Below are 21,177 nucleotides of genomic sequence, written 5' to 3'. Positions count from 1 at the left end.
CTAAGAGGAGGCCCTACAGCTAACTTGTCCTCTTTCTGTTGCATGCGTGTACAGTAAGAAGTCAGCAGTCTCTGACCCAGAAGAGAGCTCTCACCAGAACCCCACCATGCTGGCACCAGGATCTCAGCTAGCCTGGAGATGTGTGGTAAAGAGCTATTGTTTCTAAGCCATTCCATCTATGATACCTTGTTATTGTAGTAGCCTAAGACGGGCGGTAATCAAAGGAGACAATGTATGTGAGGCATCTTCTAAAGTTTTCTACAAATATAAACTAATACAAGATTAGAAAGACAAAAAATTGTCTATAGTTGGGTAGCAAAGGCCTTTCAGCAGCTCTGATGAGATGGGCAATGTCCAGGTTAAAGACTACATGGGAAGAATGTCTCAAAGACCAGGCTCATGATGTTCCTGGCAACCAACCCTGGCCCCTTGCTTCAGTGCACTGATATCTCAGAAGCAGGAGCACATTCCAGACTCTCCATACTCTTCCAACCCAAGTGGAAGGGTTGGGCCCGACGACCACAGAGAAAGGAGGAAGGCCAGAGGTGTGGCTGGAAGCAGGGGGATTAGAAAGAAGGGTGTAGAGACGAGGCTTCCCGCCTGGGAAGGCCTCAAGGCTCACTCTCTAGTTGCCCTGCAGAACCTTCCACTGAACCTGTGCCTTTGTGATCCCAGGCTCTTTCCCGAGAGAGTCCACATGCCTCCATAACCATGTCCAGAAACTGCACAACTAACTGGCTGGAAAACTTCCTCTTCTCCTTTCTCGGGGTGTGAGTCCCGTTGAGACACTGAGCAGGAACAGCAGAAGAGTTTAAGGATTCAGAATTATGACTTTCAAAGTCTTTCCACGAACAACAAAGAAACCATAAAAACCATCCGAACAAATGGGGCACAAACCTCATCAAACAACAGCCTGACGGGGTGGAATGCAAACCAGCCCCCTCCACCCCTTCTGAGCCTCCCCAGCAAATCAGAGTAAGAGCGGAGAGGATGGACTGGCTCAGCCCATGGCCTGTTCTCATCGGTTCTGGCTCAGAAGAACCAAAAGACAGGGATAGTTTTCTTGTGGAAAAATCCACGTGCGGATGCACATTCCTCTGGCTCTGGAAAAGCCAGTGCAGCTTTAAAATTACCGTCTGTAGCAACTGGCATAAAAAGCAAAACAGAAAGTGAGTGGAATGGGGATGGGAGGGGGAAGGGGAGAGTCAGGGGCAGAAGAGAGACAAAGCTCCGTGCCTTTAAGTCGTCTGTTTTTATTTTTATTTGGTGTTCTTTTTTCTTTCACAGTTCTCCTGCACATAGATCCTTCCTCTTGGTTAAAAACAAAACAAACACAAACAGAAATCCCAATTTGTTCATGGGGCCTCGGGTTGAGGTGAGGGCTCTCGCAAGCATTTGCTGGGATGCCTTGCGGGGGTCTACAGAGGGTGCGCAATGCTGGTGTAAGCAAACCCAACGGCGAGATTCCTCAAGATTTCTCTTTGAGGGCAGGGGAAGGGAGCAACTGCTGGTTAGGCCTCCACTAACTTAGAGTCGGCCCTTGAACAACTCTGCTTGATTGTGTGGGTCCACTTACATGGAGATTGTATACGGTACTATATGCGTATTTTCTCTTCCTTGTGATTTCCTTAATAACTTTGTCTTTTCTCTAGTTCACTTTATTGGAAGAACACAGCATATAATACATAAATCATACAAAATATGTGTTAGACGACTTTATATTATGGGCAAGGCCTCTAGTCAATAGTAGTCCACAGTAGGCTATTAGTAGGTGAGTTTTGAACAGCCAAAAAGTTAAGACATTAATTTTCAACAGGGCAGAGTGTGAGTACCCCTAACTTCCATGTGGTTCAAGGGTTAACTGTAATTGGGAGTGACTCTTGTGTCGTATCTCATGCTTGGTCATATAGACTGGATGAGGATTAATATGGAAAAAGCTCCCCCCTTCCTTGCATTTAAATATGAGAAGATGAGCAAGACAGTGGGGGAAATATGGGCCATGTGCCAAAGGAGTGGTGCTGATATCAAGGGGTCACTGGATGTTAAAGAGGGAGAGATGAGTGTAATTTGGGCCATTTGCCTTGAGTGGGATTACTTGGGGAGGAGAGAGTCATGCAGGCACAAGACAGATGTGTCTAGGGGGTAAGAAAGTCACATCTGGGGAACAGCCATGGGTGGGAGCCCATGACTGAGGTAGAGGGGAAGGGAGAGGAGAGAGGGCTGGAAGTGAGGGCCGAGGTCATGTTCAAGGCCATGGAGCTGGCAGCTAGGCAAGCGCAGTAACCTTGGGTGCAGGCAGTGGAAACCAAGAGAGATCATGGGCATGCAGCATTACCATCACCAAGCGTGTGGTGCAGAATGGAGCTTGTGGGGATAATGTAGGATGGATGATGCATCTGGAGAAAGAGACGATTCTTATAGGGACAGAACAGAAAGTGGGATAAAAAGTGACCAGTTCATGCAAAAAAACAAACACACACACACACACACACACACACACACACACACACACACACACCACTAGTTCCAGGAACTGGTATGTGTCATCTGCAGTTCTGACTTGGTGTGTGATTTGCACTGATAGAATCTCTGGCTCAAAGTTTACTTATTGTTTTTTTAGTCAATCATTATTCTACTGAAGGCTTCCATCCTATCTGAAAGCTACGTTACATCCATTCTCAGGACCTAATTATGGCCATGCCCAGGGTTACCATCGACTTATCAACTTTTCCTTCTGTTCTTTTATGGCAGCTCCAGGATCAGACCGTGCTCATAAAGGCTATAGAATGTGTGGATGTATTCCCTCTAACCGACAGGGTGGGCGATGGCTGGATTCTTCTCGAACTCCAGGTACCCAATCCTGGTTTGAAGCCGATGTCTCATCAGAGAAGCATTTGGTAGCCTCATCTTTCCTCCCATGCCTGAAGGCCCGGGGAGGGCCTCTGGGGGATGTGATTCTCCCACTTGCCTACCACGGGGGAAAGCCTGGCTGAGAAGACTTTCGAAGTCCTAACCAACCCCAAGTCCTCTAGTAGGTAAAAAACGAAGTGACAGAAACAGCGAGGCCACCAGCAATCAGCCTGAACTCTGTCCTCACTGTGCCTCTAACAAAGCAATGAAGAGCAATGGGCCGTGCCATCCATAAGCTGGTGTCTTTAGCCAGCGGTCCCCAGGCAGTGTGTGAAATCGGAGCCACACAGACCACAAGGCCCCTGCCGGTTGCTTTTTCGTTCCCATCTACCTGCACGGAAAATCCTGCCACTGGTACTTGGATTCACAAAGGACATCCTGGGTCCATTTACTGAGGAGGTTAACCAGTGCTCTCCGTGGGCCCTGGGGTTCACGGGGACAGCAGCTACACGCAACATTTTAATGAAGACCAGCGTTTCGGAAGTAAGTCCTGTTACAAAGACAAAGCGTGATGCTGGAGAAGACCAAGGCCAAGAACCAAGGTCTGGCGCTCGGCCTTAGAGACCTGAAGAACCAGGGTAGCCCTGCAGATTAAATGAGAGAGCCAAACAAATGCCTGGCACAGTGAGAGCACGGAGTCAGCCTTGGTACGTGTTGGCCAGTAATATTATTATTGGCATCATTATTAGACACCTAAAAAAATGATTAGCCCCAGAGACACGTTCGCCAGCCCTACCAAATACACGTTCACTTCCCCTCCCCTCCCCGCACCCGCTTCATCTGCTCTACTAATTTGTCTATTTATCACCTAATTTAACCTAAGTGTGCTGCTTATGGTCTGCATCTCCTACCTGAATGCCAGGGTCACAAGGGCAGCAATCTTCCTTTTGTTCCCCGATATAACCAAGCACCTAGAACAGTGCCCCACACAGAACAGGTGCACAATAATTATTTGTTGAATGAATGACTAGACAGGGCCATTCTTTTGTTCTTGCTAAGTATACACACTTCCTCTTACTGTTCACTATTTCACTAGTTGAAGAGAATTCCAGGCCCCTATCCTGACTTCTCCCCACTGAGGTCTCTTAGGTGATTTAAGTCTGGGTGATGAGGTGTGCAGGCCGTATTAGCCCTGGGTACCCTCGGGACACAGTGGACAACAGCGCACATGTTACATCGGCTAAAACCCTGTCCCCACAGGGAAGGCAAGGAGTGGACACCACGAATCTATGTGCCTGCATTTTATTTTATATACTCTTCATAACGTTGTTCAAATGACGGTTTGTTTTCTCCTACTTAAAAGTCGCGCCAGTGAAAACTCAGCAGTGTGGCAGCTCCAGTTCCAGACACACAAACAGAAACATGTCTATAACCAACATGGAAAAGCCTGGACCAGGGAGTTAACCCAGCGGCTCCCATTTCTACGCCAACACCAGCCCTCCCTGGGCCTGATGCCCGGCTGTGTCAGAGCCCCTGATCCCCGCTGCCGCTCAGTGCAGCAAGAGCTTCCTGGTGGCGTGTGACGGGTCCACGCAGCAGCAGCCTGAGTGTACCCCGAGCTCCACCCCCAACCTGTCCCCAAATACGGCGCGTGCTATCTGCTTTCTGAGAACTGTCCTCTGAAAAGATAAGCTTAAGGTAGCAGCAGAGAGCACAATGTTCAAAAAAAAAAAGTGGCTGCGAGGGACCAGCAGACTGGTGGACGGTCTTCTATGTGGTGGCAGATGGCCTTATCAGTGGAAAACTCGCTCAGACTCTCGGGAACTGTCTTTTGACTTTGGTAAAGGCTGACACTCCCTGGCTTTGTAGACTACTAAGATGACAAATCTCCCTGTGATTCCTTTTCAGAGAAGTCACCAAAAGGACTCCGGCTGGAGTCCGTGGTTTCGGGCAGCCCCGAGATCAATTTTTGCCAAAGCAAAGAGAGACCGGAGGCTTGTTCTGGAGAATCTGGGCACTGCTGGGCATTGTAGATAATTCAGCCTCATGTATATAATGGCCTGAACAGTATCTCCATTATGTGATACTCAGTGTGGCTGAATCTGACACTAAATGGCCTCTCAGATTCAGGAGAGCCTCCCGGAGCAGAGAAATATGAGCATGGAGATTTTTTTTTTTTCTTTCTGAAAAGTCCCTGTTGGAAAAGGGAAAGCTTTTTCTGGACATGACCTTCTCAAAGACATCCCAGTGTTAACTCAGTTTCTATGTGAAGCTTTTAAACGGGTTCTAGAAATCTGGCCAACTGACTCAAGAAAGAAAGTTTCTTTCTGCCCCGACGCCCACGGTTGGCCGTCTGAAGGCCTAATGTCCCAGGGAACACGCAGCTCTCCACTTCGTCATGACCTCACCTGGAGGCCAAAGATGCAGTGACACCAGCACACAAGGGCCTCTCTCTCTTGATCCCTTACAACACAAGGCCGCGCTCTCAATTACTTGATGGAAAAAGACGAATTTTCCCTGAAACTTCTCATCGCATTTCTGGTTGCTGCTGAAAGAGTTGGCAGCACCGGACCCTGTTTATCCTTGGAAAGCCAACTTCTGAATGTAGACCTTTCAGCTGAAGAATGGACAAGGCTGCTCGCCCTCAGAGCAGAGGCTTTTCTCAGCCAGATCCAGACTTCCTGTCTTGAGACAGTGAGGATGCCGAAGGAGACCCAGAGCCCCCAACTTCCCAAGAAAAGGCCCAGCCCGCCCAATATATGTAGGAAGATACATCCCCTAGACGCACGTAGGGGAGCGACCTTGTCTCTTGTAGAAGGTCAGGCCGGATGATCTTCCAGGGATCCCTCTGAGGTCCTGGGTTTGTGACAGGCCCCATCTCTGAGGAGCTGGCCCTACTGGCCAACAACCCAACCCAGACTGCATTCCTCTGTGTTCCTCTTCATGTTGCTTCGACGTTGGACCCGACCTGTGAAAGGCTGCTCTGCTTCCTAAACCTTCTAGACCCCCAACTCAGGACCAGCTTCTTGGTCTGCCACTGTCTCCACTATAATGTCTCCCAGCAACCACGCCAAGATGCCTGACCTTCCAGCCTGGCCTCTCACTTCAAACACTGTGCACAGGCACCTAGCCCCTGAGTGGTGACGCTGTATGCAGGCACAGGATGCCCCCGTGAAGGCATCCGTCCTCTGTGGGAGGCCCTGGGGTTCCTTCAGCAGCCACGCATGGCACCGAGAGTCAGTTCCTCCCAGGTTCAGGTCCCAGCTCTATCATTGGCTCTGCTGAGCCATCTTGGCCAAAAGGCTCCTCTGATTTTTGGTTCTGCTTCTCTAAAAGAGCTGAACAACAAATGCATCAGAAGATGGTCTTGAGGATTCAGTGAACGTCGGATGAACGGCAACTTCAAAAGATACACTGTAGACCTGGAGTTTATTCTAACTTCCTTGCACCTCTAAAATGGTTCTCTTGGTAAGTTGGGGTTAAAAAGTTCATCTTCCTTGAAAAGGAAGAGAAGCCATAGAGGAGAAGAAATGGTTCCGTTCCCACGCTGCTAAATCAGTGATTCTCCAATCGGAATAATGCGCAGCTCTCTTTCCAAACAAGAGATGGATTGGCTGGGACCCCGGTTTGAGAGACACGGCCCTAGAGGACGGTGCGGGGCTGTCTGCTGGTAGAGTAGGCTTAGGCAGTACAAATCCAGCGTCCACCCTCCTGCCGGCTGCCCCGGGTCCCTGCCCAGCCCGTCCCGGTGCCCAGAGCTGTGTCGCCTCACCTCATTTCAACCCGTTCTATAGGGGCAGCCCAGCCTTCACCTCAGTGGCATCTTATGTTCCAAAGAGCAACAGAGGATCTTGGCTTCCACTGAGACCTCAGGAGGAGGGAAGTATCTAGGGAAGGCTTTCCTCAAACTTGGAACTCACAGAAAAAAAACATCCTGGATCAGATTTCCTTTGCTCAAGGATCTCGTCCTGGAATCCAAACAGCTCCTCAGCCTCACAACCAGCCCCGCTGCGTAGAGTATAATGGAGGTACTGTTTAAGATATTATACGTGCGAAGAGGGAAAAAAAGGACCTAGAAGAAAAATGCTTGGAAAAAAAAATGGATGGCTTTTAAATATGAAAAGTTTGGAAAAGCAAGTGGCACATTCACCAGGCACAACCCGGCCAGAGTCACGCGAGGCTCCCGCAGAGCCTGGTCCCTTCCTTCACCCGGTGTCTCCCATGGGCTCTGAGAGACACAGAAGTCTAAATGACCTATTTATTTTGATAAGGCCTCAAAGTGGGATTTTTGGGCCTGCCTTATGTGGAAAAGCAATTCGCCCCGACTAGATTAATTGAGTGTTTGCCCAAATTCCCCTCCACATTGGGCCATGTAGACACAACTAAAGTGCAGGCTTTTTGGTCAAATCCGCCTCAGGTTTAAAAGGATTCCAAGTAGGAAAAAGAAACCCTAACAGTTCCCTTAGGTAACAGGGCTTGAGGAGAAATGAGAGGCAGTCTGTGTTTGACTCCCTTCGCTCTGCTGAAGACCCTGATGGGAACGGCCGGCGCTGACGTTTTCACAGTGAAGCTGTCCTCACTCGCTCTGGGCATTAGGGAGACAAGCCTGTGTCTGCTCCCCAAATCAGCTTTTGCATCCTTTTCTTTTCAAGCTCTGCGGGTCAAGGCTCCCTGGTGAGAGTCAGATGGTTATTGCTCTACCCTCTTGGTTTTCTTGTGTAATTCTTTGTGCACGTATCTCCCTTTGCCTGGTGATGATCTTTTGGGAGACAAGGACTGTCTTAAATCATCTTTGTTTCCCTCGCCCACCCAAGATTCTTCCCTTCTCCACTACTAGCTTATTGGACTGAATCAGTATATCCTATTCCACATTAATTCATTCAACCAATTTTTATCGAATGTCTACTATCTCACCAGACACTGCTCTATGTGCTGAGAACACAATGATGGCTAGACACACGTGCCCGCTCTGTGGGACTTACATTCAAAACAAACAGTAAACTACATTGTATATGAGAAGCTGGTGAGAGCTATGAAGAAAGAGAAAAAATACTGAAAGCGCAGCAGGCAGTCCTAAGACGGGGAGGGCCTCACTGAAAATACACGATTGGAGCAAAGACTTGACCTGTCTACTGTTGTGACAAGAGAGCTTTCCCTTGTGCCATACTTTTCTCATGAAGAGTGACCAGCTCGCCTTACATTGATCAGAAAGCCCGATGCCCTTTCATTAGCTCTTGATTTAATGAGAATTGCTTTATGTTGGAAAACAACAAAATCAGTGAAAAAATTTGACAGCATCTTTTCTGTGTTTGGTGTTTGGGTGAGGACAGTAAGAGGCAAAATGAATCTAGTCTAGTAAGAGATTTCACCAGTTTCTGCAAATTTATTTATTATTATTTTTTAAAGATTTATTTATTTATGATAGACATAGACAGAGAGAGAGAGGCAGAGACACAGGAGGAGGCTCCATGCAGGAGCCTGATGTGGGACTCGATCCTAAGTCTCCAGGATCACGCCCTGGGCTGCAGGCAGCACTAAACCGCTGCACCAGTGGGGCTGCCCAGTTTCTGCAAATTTAGAATCAGGGCAATTGGCAACTCTGAGGTCTTCCCCTCCCACTGACTTAGGATTGTCATTCAGGTCAAGAAACTTAAAAATCCCAACACAGCCTATGATTTGTCTTCTGACCTGCATCTGAAATAGTTTGCAGGAAAGGGCGATTCTCTGGGGTCAGCGTAGGAAAAGTGGACAGGTCAGTTTATTGTGAAGGAACACTCCATCTCTGTGGCCTTGTAGGTAAGCGTGGAATACTTTCATCCGTGAGTCCTCCATCCACACAACAAAAACACAGTAGTTAAAGAAAAAGAACCACCAATTCTTGGTAGGTGGAATGTGATCTCACTTATATAACAGAATCAGAGGCTTCTTTTCAGACTGGAAGAGACCTCAGACATTATCTAAACCAGACATGCAAATTAGCACAGGCCTGGAGGCCCAAAGCCTGAGAGAAAGCATATGTGGCCATATAAGAATTTTAATAGAAATTGAAAGTATGACTCATAGCATAAAAACTGCCATTCTCTAAACTCCTCTAGGATATTGGGCAGGACCTGATAATTATTTTACAGGCAGGCCAAAGACTTTTTAAGCTCAAAGATTTTTCAAAATTATACCAAGAATGATTTTCCTCTCTTTGGAAGAGTGGTGCCTAAACCTTAGTGAGCATAAGGCTGTTTGTGGTGTTAGCAAGGGTGCCTAAAGATTTTCACTAGAAGGAATTCCGTAATTTCTCTTTAATCTACTCCAAGCAGGGAAACAGCTCATTGCAATGGGAAGAACTCTGGATTGGGGTTCAGAACTCCTTGCTTCCCATCTCTGCTGGTTACCAGCTGCGTGAATTAAGGCGAGTGACTTAATCCCTCTGAATCTCAGTTAACCTATCTGTAAAAGGTAGGTACTTGAGTGGGGCAGGTGGGGGGGGGGGTGGATTCTTCTAAATTCAAGAGTTTGGAAAACCAAATGGTTCCTTTAATCCCCCCAGGTTCTACTGAGGAGAAATGAGATCATGTGTGTGTGAGAATGCTTTATAGTTTAATTCATCAGAGATAGGAAGTGATTCTTTCTTGTGTCAACCAAAGCTAATTTCTTTCGGTTCTTTCTTTAGTGAAGCAGAAGGATTGAGTAAATATTTAATTATTTAAATTGTCAAAGACTAGATTTCTCTTCCCTGGTGAATCTATCAACTGTTAATGTTTATTTACTGGATATCTATAGGGCTGGAAGAAAGGTTGCAGGACCAAACTCACAATTAAAGACTACGAGGAAATCTTGTAATTAAGTAATTAGGTTCATAGACAGCTTGTGAGTGTGGTAGTGAGATTGTAGTCTCTGAGAGTAAGGAAAAAATATCTTGAAGAAAGTGGGACTTCAATTGGGCTTTGAAAGGTGTATTGAATTTTGTTAGACATTTTCCTTTCAGAGTATACTTGACACGAGAATTTGAACTTTATCAAAGAGGCATGTTTAAATTTTTTCTTGATCCTCCCAGGTGGGAGCTTAAAGATCCCTGAGATGAGAGAGGAAAAGCCCACACAGGTCCTGGTTAGTGTTTCTAGCTGTAGTATCTCTTCCTCAAAGAACTAATCTCGAAAAGGATAATTCATGAGAAATAAGTTCTTCATTTTCTATGATAGGGACTTCTCTAAAGAGAGTAAGTTATCAACATTTATTTATAAAAACAACTTGGGAAAGGTTTTTATATTAAAGTAACGGATGACACTATTGATGGCTTGGGTTCTCGCTAGAAGATGCCCCAAACCCCTACACCTCTGTCTGGCAGGAAAGAAGCTTCTCTGTCTCTCTCTCTCTTTCTACAGATAGAGAGATAGATAGATTGATAAGGGAGATAGGTAGGTAGATAGAGGGATACATAGATGATAGAATTTGGTTTATGGCATGAGACAAAGCAAGCTTCTTTCAAATACTTTCCAATGACTACCGCCCCCAAACAACCTCCCTGAATAATTACTATATCAGTAAATTTTGCAAAACAAATGCATTTGGAATATTGTATGTTGAGGCAGCCACCAGCAGGTCCTCTGGAGCCCTTGACCTAGTATTTTCTTTCTCAAGTGCTTTGGGACCTCACTACTCAAAACAGCCAACAGGGGGCACTTCTAGCTTCTATTACAAACCAAGACCACATGGTAATAGACATGGAGTTACATCAACCTAGGCCAATTTCACTTTGAGTCTTAGCTCTGCTATCTGGAATGGGATGAAATGTCTGAGTCAAAGTGAAACTTGGTAGAGATGAGAGGCCTAAAATAGTAATAATCAAGAGTCTGGAGATGAATTGGAAATTCAAAACTCAAATGGCCCACTTAGTAAGTGTGAAGTGTTACTGAGAAACTGGCATTAACAGTGGTAGGAGCCACACCCCCCGCCCCAGCACTGTCATGGGAGGCCCCTCCCTGGTGGGGGTGGGGTGGAGGTGTCTGGCTGAGTGATTGGAAGGGTGCTCTTGAGGTCAAGTGGCCTCCAAATACCTTTCCACAGCCTTGCCCTGTCTCCTCCCACTCCCCCCACCCCCATGTTTACTTAAAACCATTTTCTCTTATTAAAATGCAAATGCAGCATTTTAATGGGCTCATCCATTTCTTGTCACATCATTAATGTTGCAGGGCAAGTTGGTACCTCTCTGGTCTTGGTTGCTCCAGGAGCATTTATGAACAGCTTCAAGACATAAAGACAAGACACGCCCGGGGAGGGCAGGAAGGCCGAAGTTGTGAGAACTCATAAGCAGCCAGGACAGGACCTGGGCCTGAGTGCTTTCTGGGCACAGGGACAAGGAAAGGCCCAAACTGTGGTTGCAGAAAGGATGCCCATGCAGAGCAAGGGAGGCACATTTCTTCTCCCTGCAGTCTTCAAACAAAGCTCTGGCTTGGTGGAGGTGGCGTCAGGGGACAAGATTCCAGAAGTCACTTATTCAAAGAACTTAAATCTGGGCTCTGACTTGCTCCTGGGCTCCTTCATCCAGCACAGGCACACAAGAATCCAGGAGGGTGTGTGTGGGGTGGGGTGGCTGGAGCTTCCTGGCATGCGTCTTTCAAATGCCCCCAGGCCATCCTGGGATCTTCTTCCTCTTGGAGCACCATGTGTCATTGAAGATAAAGGTAAGGGATTGCTTGCCTTTGCAATTTGGGGGACATTTCACAACTAGGTTTACTAGCCTCATGTCTATCCACCCTTGATGTAAAAATTAAGTTTATTACAGTCCTCATTGACGGACTGTTACTCAATCTATCATAGAACACAAAAGAATGTGTAATGTTATGTAAATTATAGAGCACGATAATGAGAAGCACGTCTGTGAAACCACCTCACATGTTTCTCGAAATGCAAACACTGAGCACACTGAGTCAGGTTTCTGATTTTTTGGTCCTTAGCAAGAATTGATTAATCTCATCACATCCTCTTAGCAGCTAGATGACAGCAGCTGCCTGGAAGACACGGGTCTTTCCAAGGGGTGGCTTGGAAGGAAGACTGTGGAGCCTTGTCACCACCTGGTGGAAACTGCTGTGCCTCATACCAGCTTTGGGATTTGGGGTTAACCTATCTGTGCCCCAGTTTTCTCATGTGGGACATGAGAAATAATAATAGTGCCAACTAAATAAGGTTGCTGTGAAGTGAAGCGAACAGCAAGTTCTTGGCATGCGAAAGCCCTCTGAAAGTGCTAGCTGTTAAGGTTCAGCGGGGAAGGCGGTGAGAAAGGAAGGGAAGGTTCAAGTGAGCAGCAGGTGATACTACCTTTCCTTGGCTTGGTGGCTTGGTGACTTGGTGCTCCTCTGCCTTTTCTTTGCAGGGGAACACATGACCAGAGGACTCAGATCTGCAGGGCCCCCAAGGGGAGTTTAAGCTGATCAAAAATGCTCCAAAAGGGTGAAGTGGAGCTATCGTCTTGTGACTGGAGTCTGTTCCCCACAAGCTCTTCCCTCTTGGAGGAACCACCTTGGGGTCAAGTGAAGGGGAAATGGGACACATGGTAGGAAGAAAAGGCAAGGTCCACAGCCCCCCTGCGGCAGATGAAGCCAAAGTATCGCTCTCGTCTCGGGCTCGGGAAACACTACGAAGGGTTAGCTGTACGCTAAGCTCTTGGGGAATGCTTCGAGGCATTTAGCCTATAATTTTCATCCATCACCCAGTGGCCTCGTCTAAGACACAGTGGCCACCTCCAAGATGCTTCAGGTCTTGCAAGGCAAAGACTATTATGATAGAATCTGTTGGATGCTAAATTGGGAAGACAGTGGGTCCAAGCAAAGCTCGGTGGGAATGGGAGGATGACCATATGGAGGAGATGGCGTCTGAGCCGGGCCGTAAGGGTGAGGCACATTTCTTCTCCATTAAATATTCAAATGCAGCACTGGTTCTCCACGGTGGGCGTGGCGTCGGGGGGAGATTTCAGAATGTCGCTTCTGAGGAGATTGGGCTGGGGGTGAGACAGGGGAGAAAGGGTATGTGCCACTGGACAAGGCTGTCACATCCCTACACCCCGAAGAGACCTAGGTTGTACTGGGACTGACTTGTGCCTGTGGACCCTGCCTGGTGAACCTGGGCAGATTTCAACTATGCACACTTGGAGAGGCTGGCTTTGGCCCCACAATCCCACTGAGCTGTGGCAGCAAAGTCAACTGATCTGAGTATCTAGAGGAGACAAGACTGAGAAGAGCCCGCTTGGAACTCTCGACCGTCACTCTAGTTGTGTGTGTCTGCCCCGTACAACCTGGGGGGCTCCTGGTTGACACGCAAGCACCTCCGAATTCTCTCCTGCAGTGTGACGATGGCGGTCTAGGTCTTTAAAATAACCCATCCATCGATCAAACACAGACACCAAGGAGAATGATCCTGGGAAGATACCTTTGCTTGAATACATTTTTTTTAAATCCTCAAAGGAATAAAACGTATACAATTTGGATTATTCCTGTGACAGATGAGCTCCTTCAAATAAGGGAATTAAGTCCCTAATTGGAATTAAAGGAAGAAAAGATATGTCCCAATGACATTCCTCTGTACCTTCCTCCAACCAGGCAATGGACCAATACGGAAAGTCGTTTGCCTCGTTATTCTGGAACAAATTTACACTTGTCTTAGGAAACAGGCTAAGTGTTTCCAATAATTTAGAGAAAGCATGTCCTAGTCGCTGTGTGTAACCCACACATGTGCGATAACAGTGCACACAGCACACCCACGGAAAAAAATAACAGTGCTTTTACTTAAGAGAAAGGAAGGATAATGGTTACTTAGAAAGTGTCCCAGACAAGCTGTCAAATTGAATTCAGAGAGCTGGAGTCTGACTCCGGGACAGGGCTGGCTGGCTAAATTCCCTTGGGATTGGGGTTTCCTGCCTGCTACAGTTTGGAGACAACCATTCTTTGTTTCCAGCTCACTCGCTCGCTCTCTCTTTCAATCTCTCTCTGGTGAACACACACACACACACACACGTACGTACGCACACAAAAACATGTAGCTCTCCAAAGAGGGTCAGATCGAAAGCAGACAAAACATTAACTCTGGAATTTCAAAGAAAAACAGTTTAAAAAAAATAAAATGGAGAGAGCAAGCTACTGTCTATTCTAGAATCATAAATCTTGCCTTTGGACCACAGAAACAGCACACGCTCTCCCTCTCTCTCTCACACACACACTCAGCAATCACCCCTGCTTTGCTAAAAATGGATTAGGGGTATTTCATCATAAAGGAAAAACATATAATGACAAAGTTCTTAACGGGCCCTCCTGTGAGGCCTTAATACCCTCAAATTTTAAGTGCATGTTGGTTGACACAGACAGAGCCTGTGGAACCATATAACCTGCTACATAAGAGATGTTATTTACTCCCTAAAAATAACAGGAGATTACCTCAGAGTATTACAGGCCTTTTCCTACGGGGACACGTGTTCCAGACCAACCCCCATGTGCCATCCTATCCGGGGCATGCCCGTGCCCGGCACCACGCTCACCCTCCCCTTCCGCAGAGACACTGCACCCGGGAGGCCGCCCGAAGCCCACCGTCCCCCAAGTGCTGTACTCGAAGACACGTCACCCTCATTCGCTACGTGATACACACCGTGCGTAGCTTTGGGAATAAATATTCTGAACTCCTCTCTGCTTCTTTTTTTCCCCATCAAAACAAAACTTCTCAAGGCAGCTTTTCAAGTTAGGGAAAAATTCAGAGATATAGAAAAGCAAAGAGAAAAGTCTATGGAACCCCGGAGGAGATCCTTTATCCTGCTTTAACCAGCACGGCCTCATGGCCAATCTTATTTCAGCTCGACACCCACCTACTCCCCTCCTCAGCTCCCATTATTTTGAAGCAAATTCCTGGCTCTGGGTTCCTTCGCGGAGCTTCCCTGTCTTCTACAGGGAGACACCCAACTGGACGCGGTCTTCCAGCTTCACGTAAGCCACCCGGAGTCCACTCAGGGCTCCCCTCCTCACGGCCCTGTCTTACACGGAGGCCTTGGTGCTTCCCCAGGGCATGCTCACCCCTAGAGAGGCTCCCTGGGGCCCCTCTCCCTAAACGCAACCTGAACACATATGCACCCCCACTCACTGTGGGCCCCTCCATATCCATATCTGACAGGCCTAGCCACACTGACTGGTGTCTTTGGGGTCTATCACCTTCCCCTTGTCTCCATATCCACCCCCAGGACTACCAGGCTGCAGATTTCCAGAGGCCTCCCATCTTCCACTCTGACCTCCAAAATGCAACCATAAAGGACACCCCAGAGAGGATGTGAATGCAGGGGGAATGGCAATATTTGGTGATATATCCCCCAGACTCCAACACACAGTATTTAACTACTTACTGGCCTAGTCCATAGTATCTCTGATTGTAAGCCCCTCGATGGTGGGTGCTGAGGGCACACCATATTTCTGGGGCACAACCTAGTGTCCCAAACATGGTAGGTTCTCAATAAATGAAGATATGATTGAAGAGGGCGGAGGATGGCATGAATCACAGACTTTTGGTCCATCCCTGACTAAGGTACTGAGTGACTTCAAGCTCTGTCCCTTGCCCTTCACTCCCTGTGTGGTCTTGGCTGGACCTACGTCTTCTCTGGCCTCACATCTCTTCTGTCACATGAAAGCTTTGGGGGTGGGGGAGGATGCTCAACTTCAGTGTTTAATGATGTTTCTCTGTTACTCTCAGAGAATTTCTTGGATATAAGCATGCATTTTTCCTAATTGGTTATATGCAATTTCATCTGACTCCTTAAGAGTTCCACGTGTATCTCCTTAATAAGATTTTAAGCCACGCGGATGTCTCATCTGGGGTATTGTCGAGCCATACGACATGGTAAGGTAACCTTCTCAAGCTTTGGCGTGGCTGTCAGCAAATGATAAACCCTCAAAAATATTCTAATTATTTTGCAATGATAATACTAATTATTATTCTAATTCATGCAGCTAACACATGGAGCATTTATTGCCGTGTCAGACACCACACGAAGTGATTTATGAGTAGTATTATCAGCCCTGAAGAGGTATTAAAATTGCCCGCATTTTATATCGGAGGAAACTATTGCAGCAAAAGTAAGTGACTTGTCCAGGGTCACACAGGCTGAGTCCAGAGCTTGAGTTTTTAATCAATACACTACAATGTTGAAGTAAGAGAGGAATACCTGCCTTAGGTAAATTTAGAACATCAATTGAATAATTTAATTAATTTAAATTTAAAATAATTTAATTAATTTAAATTTAGATGCTTGAATTAAGTATGTTGAGAGGTTGAGACCAGCCTGGCAGAAGGAAAGAACCCAGAGACCTATGTTTGTGCCCTGCTCTCCCCTGAGACCTGGGGGACTTCCATGAACCCTATAATCTCTTCAGGACTTGTTTTCATTATCTACAGAATGGGAATAATAATAATACCAGCGGGCTGTCTCACGGTGATGGCGGAGAGGTGCAAATGAGATAATGGATGTGCAAATGCCTGGCAAACAATAAAGGGCTGCAAAAAAGGGGCTGTTGCTATGTAGAGGGGTGGGGGGGCCCTGCCATCTGGAAATCTCCTTGAGAGAAGCCGGGCTCTTGTTAGCATGATCTTCAGAGCCAGTTCGGCATTTCTCTCCAAAGGGCGTGGAAAGGTAGTTGCTCCCCACCCCCCCCATACTTAGAGTGTAAGCACACAGATTTTTTATCCATTAGCCAAGGCAACTGCTAGAGACACTATTCCACAGGCAGACGCCCTACCCGACCGAGTTCAGGTTTTGCATTCAGCAGCAGGTTCTGAGATTCCCTGGCTGGGGCAAGAAGCTCGGTGCTACGCGGGCCCTTGGCAGGTTTATGAGTTCCAGGAGTTAATAAACAAGGAGCTCAATATCCTCTGACTTTTGGAGAGTCAGACGTATTTAAACAGATCCAGCATGAGGAGCTAAGGAAATGAGGGTTTAGGCATGCAAAGCAGCTCTGGAGGAGAGATGGGCTGATTGCTGCATGCTCATCGGCCAGCGGAGAGCACTGGGAGGCCCTAGGGTTTGCCCCGAAGACAAGGTGGAGCTGTGACCTGCGCCCCCAAACACATGCCCACCTTGGGGTAGAGGGCAGAGAGAACAGGTTTGGAGAGTCTGTGGTCCTGGCTCCAGGACTCACATGGACTTGGAGAGGCCTCTTAGCTTTCAGAACCCCAGCGTCCTTATTATAAAATCAAGCTATATGGGCGCCAGGGGTTGCACAGTCGGTTGGGTGTCTGACTCCTGATTTTGGCTCAGGTCATGATCTCAGGGTGGTCGCTGGGCCTGGAGCCCACTGGGGATCCTCTCTCTCCCTCTCCCTCTGGCCCTCCCCAAAATAAAATCAAGGTTCCAATACCATGTCTGCTATTTAGATACATATAATGAGGGCATGAAAGAGGAATTTCTGAGATGTGAAGAGAGGTACTAACACAAACGTGTCAAAATCAGTGATAATTATAACATCATCAATGACATCGAAGAAAGAACAAATGGCAATCATGTGGTCCCTTCACTCAACCTGAACCTATAGGACCCGCACTAAGCGCCCGGAAAGGTCAAGATCAACCACCCAGTATATCTTTAAGAAAACCTGGGGGTGCTCTGAGCTGGGTCTCCTCGTCTTTCTAGTTTGTGTCTGCACCCTAGCACAGCACTTCTTGATTTTGGCTGCAGGTTATGAGAGAAACCTGGAGAGCTTCAAAACCATCCATCCCTGAAGTCCACATGTCACTCCCAGCTATTCTGAACTACCTGGTCATGTGTGCAGCCTGGGCATCAGGATTTTAGATTTTTTTTAAAATTTAAAGGTTTCATTTTTTTTTATTGTGATGATAAAACATCCCCAATGGAATTCACCATCGTTCACTATTTTTTGGTGTACATTTCAGTGGCATTAAGTACGTTCCTTGTGTAACTCTCACCGTCGGAACTTCTTCATCTTTCCAAACTGAAACTCTGTACCCCTTCAATGACAGCTGCCCCACCCGTCCCTCCTCCCAGCCCCAGTAACCACCGGTCTGTGTTTCGTCTTAATGGATCTGTGTACTCGAATCCCCTCCTAGGCATGGGGTCGTACAATATTGGTTTTAGGGTACTAGTATTTTCTAAAAGCTCTCCCAGTGATTCTCTGCGCAGTTCAGACCAGAAGGTAGTGCCAAGCAGGGCTTGCGTATGAAGTCATTTTTGGGAAAAGAGAACAGGATGGAGGTGTGGATGGAGATGATGGGAAAATTATGAATTGGGGCAAAATAATGGGAAAAATTTCAACTCTCTCCTGAAACAACATTTAGGCCAGATATTGTCTGCATGGAAATCCAGCGGGAGGGAATGAGCCGTATTTGTTAGGGAGACCATCTGAGGGAAGGAAATTTTGAATCCTACAACCCGGCTTTGAGCCTTTACTATGCTGTTGACTAGCTGTGTGCTCTTCAGTGAACCACTTAATATTGCTGAATTTCACTTTTTCTGTCTGCAAACCGGAGAGGATCTTAGCTACCTCTCAGGGATGTTGCAGGTCAAAAGCAGAGGCAAAGCATGTGAAAGTGTCTACGGCATTTCAAAATCCTACCCAGACGGCAGTTGTGGCTGCTATTGTAAACCGGGAACAATCACTTCCATCCTACTTTATTTTTGAAAAGTGCATTAACCTCAGCAAGTAAAGGTCTAGAGAGCACCACTGTTTTAATGGGGGCCAAGCCGTGACTATAGAATACTTAATTTAAAGGGGCTTAAAGACTGTTATAAATTAATTTTTAAAATCAAGTCTTACTTCCTGGGCACAAATAACCTTTACAGAGAGCAATCATTTTCAAGAGACAAGCTGGAAGGGTGATTATGCCATTTTAAAGCAAAGAAAGGCGTTCTAATTTGATAAGTGAATTGAAGAAGTAGTAATAGACGTCATCTCCTCAACTTCTTTCCTTTGTGCTTGATGCCAGCACCTTCTTTCTTTTGTGCTTGATGCCAGCACCTGCCCTTTGTGAAGCACAACACATGCACACACACACACACACACACACACACACACACACACAGAGCTCCGGGGCTCTTGAGGTTCTGGGGCTGTGTGGGGCTGAGTGTATGTCTTATTCAAACAAGATGGAGCCAAGGTTGTATGGTGTCTTCTCTTTATTTTTCCATTTAATATTTTAAGTAATAAAGCTAGCTATTAGAGAAAAAGCATGCATGTGTGTGTGAGAGAGAGGGAGAGAGGGAGAGAAATGGGGAGGAGGGTGAAAAGGAAGGAGGGAGAAGCCTGATTAGCTTTGTCTTGCTAATGCACTTTGTTTTGTGGATGATGGGCCTTTCAGACAGATTCAGTCCACCTCACAAGGGGGGAGGCAACACAGAAGCAAGACAGCTCAAGTGGAAAGCTTTGCTGGGGACAAAAGATGCACCTGCAAAGCACAGACTTAATGGTCTCCGGAGGCCAGGACCGATGTTGGGAGACAAATGCCCCGGCACCACCTGAATGAGGTCCTGGCAGCGTGCGTTTGCCTGGATACTACAGTTAATTTATTTCAGAAAAGGGGTTGTTGCCCAGCAAGAGCGAGTTATTCCTGCAATAAGCCTGAATAAGCCCGGTGGCATTACAAATGCACGGCCGCCTGCACACAAAAGGGCCAAGGGAAGGAAATGCCGTATGGTAGGTAGAGGAGAGAGGCTGAAAGCTAAGACCCCTGGACGAGTAATGAGTTGCTTATCAACGCGGTTCAACTCAGACTTGCTTCTAAATGACGATCTGTATTTTAAGCCCAATATCAAATATTCTCTCATTGGCTCTGCCCCAGAGCAGAGCCTCACCGGTCTCCAGCAGGCTTTGGCCTGTAGAACTAAAGGAACTTGGAAGGATCGCCTTGCATCTCTTTTCCATCCCTTCCTCCTTCCTCTCCTCTTGCCCCCTTCCTTCCAAGAACTGGATCCCTTTCTGCGAATGAAATTCGTTCAATAAATAAACCAGATCAAAGCAGGGCGGCCCTGAATGAAGTCAGAGCTTCGCCTGTGGCTCTAGGACATTCTCTCTAAAAGCCAAGAGCTCAAGAGTCAGGGCTTGACTCCTGTTGATGCAGTTCAGTCCTTTTTATTTGACAGGAAACAAAGATTCAGGGCATCAAGTGATTTTCCCAAACTAAGCCAAAGATGCCCTGACTTCCAGGGCATCTTCTAATGTTTGTCACTATAGTACATTTTCTCTACGATAGATGTCTGCAACATGGTGTCAAATAGGTCAGCAAGTAAAGCGTGGGTTGGACTGTAGGATGGGTCAATAGAACTTTAGTTTTCACGGCGAAATCCAAAAGAAAAAAAAAAACTGATTTGGGAGGGAAAACGGTGGCCTAAGTAGGACCGACCCAGGGGGCAGGGGTGGGGGAGCGGGGAGAGGAAGCAAACAAAACCACAAAAGTTTAAAAGCAGATTCATCATGTCGTATATTTCCTCTACTACATCTTCTGGTCATCGTCTGATTATAAATTGTTAACAGCAAACACAACATCCTACGTGCTCAAAGGTGTGATGGTGGCCAAGACACCCAGGTGTTTTGGGTCTGCCTTCTTCATAACCCGTGAGGATTCTTAATCAAATGGTCTCTAAGGCTCTTCCCTTGGAAAAGCTTTAAGTTTCTCTGAAATCTTAGGCCGTGCTACGCTACATGCCCCCTGTACGGAGAACTTCCGCCCTCATTCATCCTGTAGTAGAGCAGATATATGCTAAAGAAAAAGTAGTGAAGTAGAGAGCCAAGGAGGTGGGCATCGATGCCATACTCCTATTCATTTTTTAAGCCTCCACTCAAAATTCCCCTCTTCCATGGAATTTTTTTTTTTTTTTTGCCTTGGGCAGATTTTTTTCACTTATTTTTTTTTTCTCCTTTAAACCAGGTACCATGAATTATTCACTTGTCTAAATCTAACACAGTATCTGGAGCAATAAATCCTCACGATGTTCCATAAATAAGACACTGAGAAATGCTATTACAATGAAATCCTCACTGGCAGAAAATCATTTGTTGAGGTTGTTTTCTGTCTCTCTCAACCAAACCAAACCAATGCGACCAAATCCCCAAATCACCACTTTAAAAATGAACTGGCATTGTTAAAATTTGTGAGGGGGCAAAAAAAGCGCTTAAAATGTGGCATTGCAAGAATCCTTTAAAAATCCTTAAAAATTTTATTATCTTCAGCAGAGGAAAGCCCTGACTTCCAGCTTCGAAAGGCTCGGAGAGCAACCCCATTTATTCCATGGTGTACCTACTTCAAGTCCCATCTTTGATATTATTACAAGATCTTTAAGAACCTTGCTCTATGTTTGCTGCT

General features: G+C 46.6%; 1 protein-coding gene and 1 long non-coding RNA gene across 7 annotated transcripts in view; one reads left to right on the top strand and one right to left on the bottom strand.

The window, feature by feature from the left end:
• The window catches only part of FLI1 (Fli-1 proto-oncogene, ETS transcription factor), a 122,623-nt gene that overhangs the window by 7,680 nt on the left and 93,766 nt on the right, over positions 1-21,177 (bottom strand). The window lies entirely within an intron of this gene.
• On the top strand, positions 54-20,171 carry LOC140631232 (uncharacterized). The gene is made up of 5 exons (XR_012028870.1): positions 54-145; positions 2,752-3,557; positions 9,162-9,300; positions 11,034-11,525; positions 12,215-20,171. It is a non-coding gene; the product is annotated as an uncharacterized lncRNA (long non-coding RNA).

Source organism: Canis lupus, chromosome 3 (genome assembly GCF_048164855.1).
Source record: "Canis lupus baileyi chromosome 3, mCanLup2.hap1, whole genome shotgun sequence".
In the NCBI taxonomy this organism is placed as follows: Eukaryota; Metazoa; Chordata; class Mammalia; order Carnivora; family Canidae; genus Canis; species Canis lupus.
This window is presented reverse-complemented; position numbering and strand designations above follow the sequence as displayed.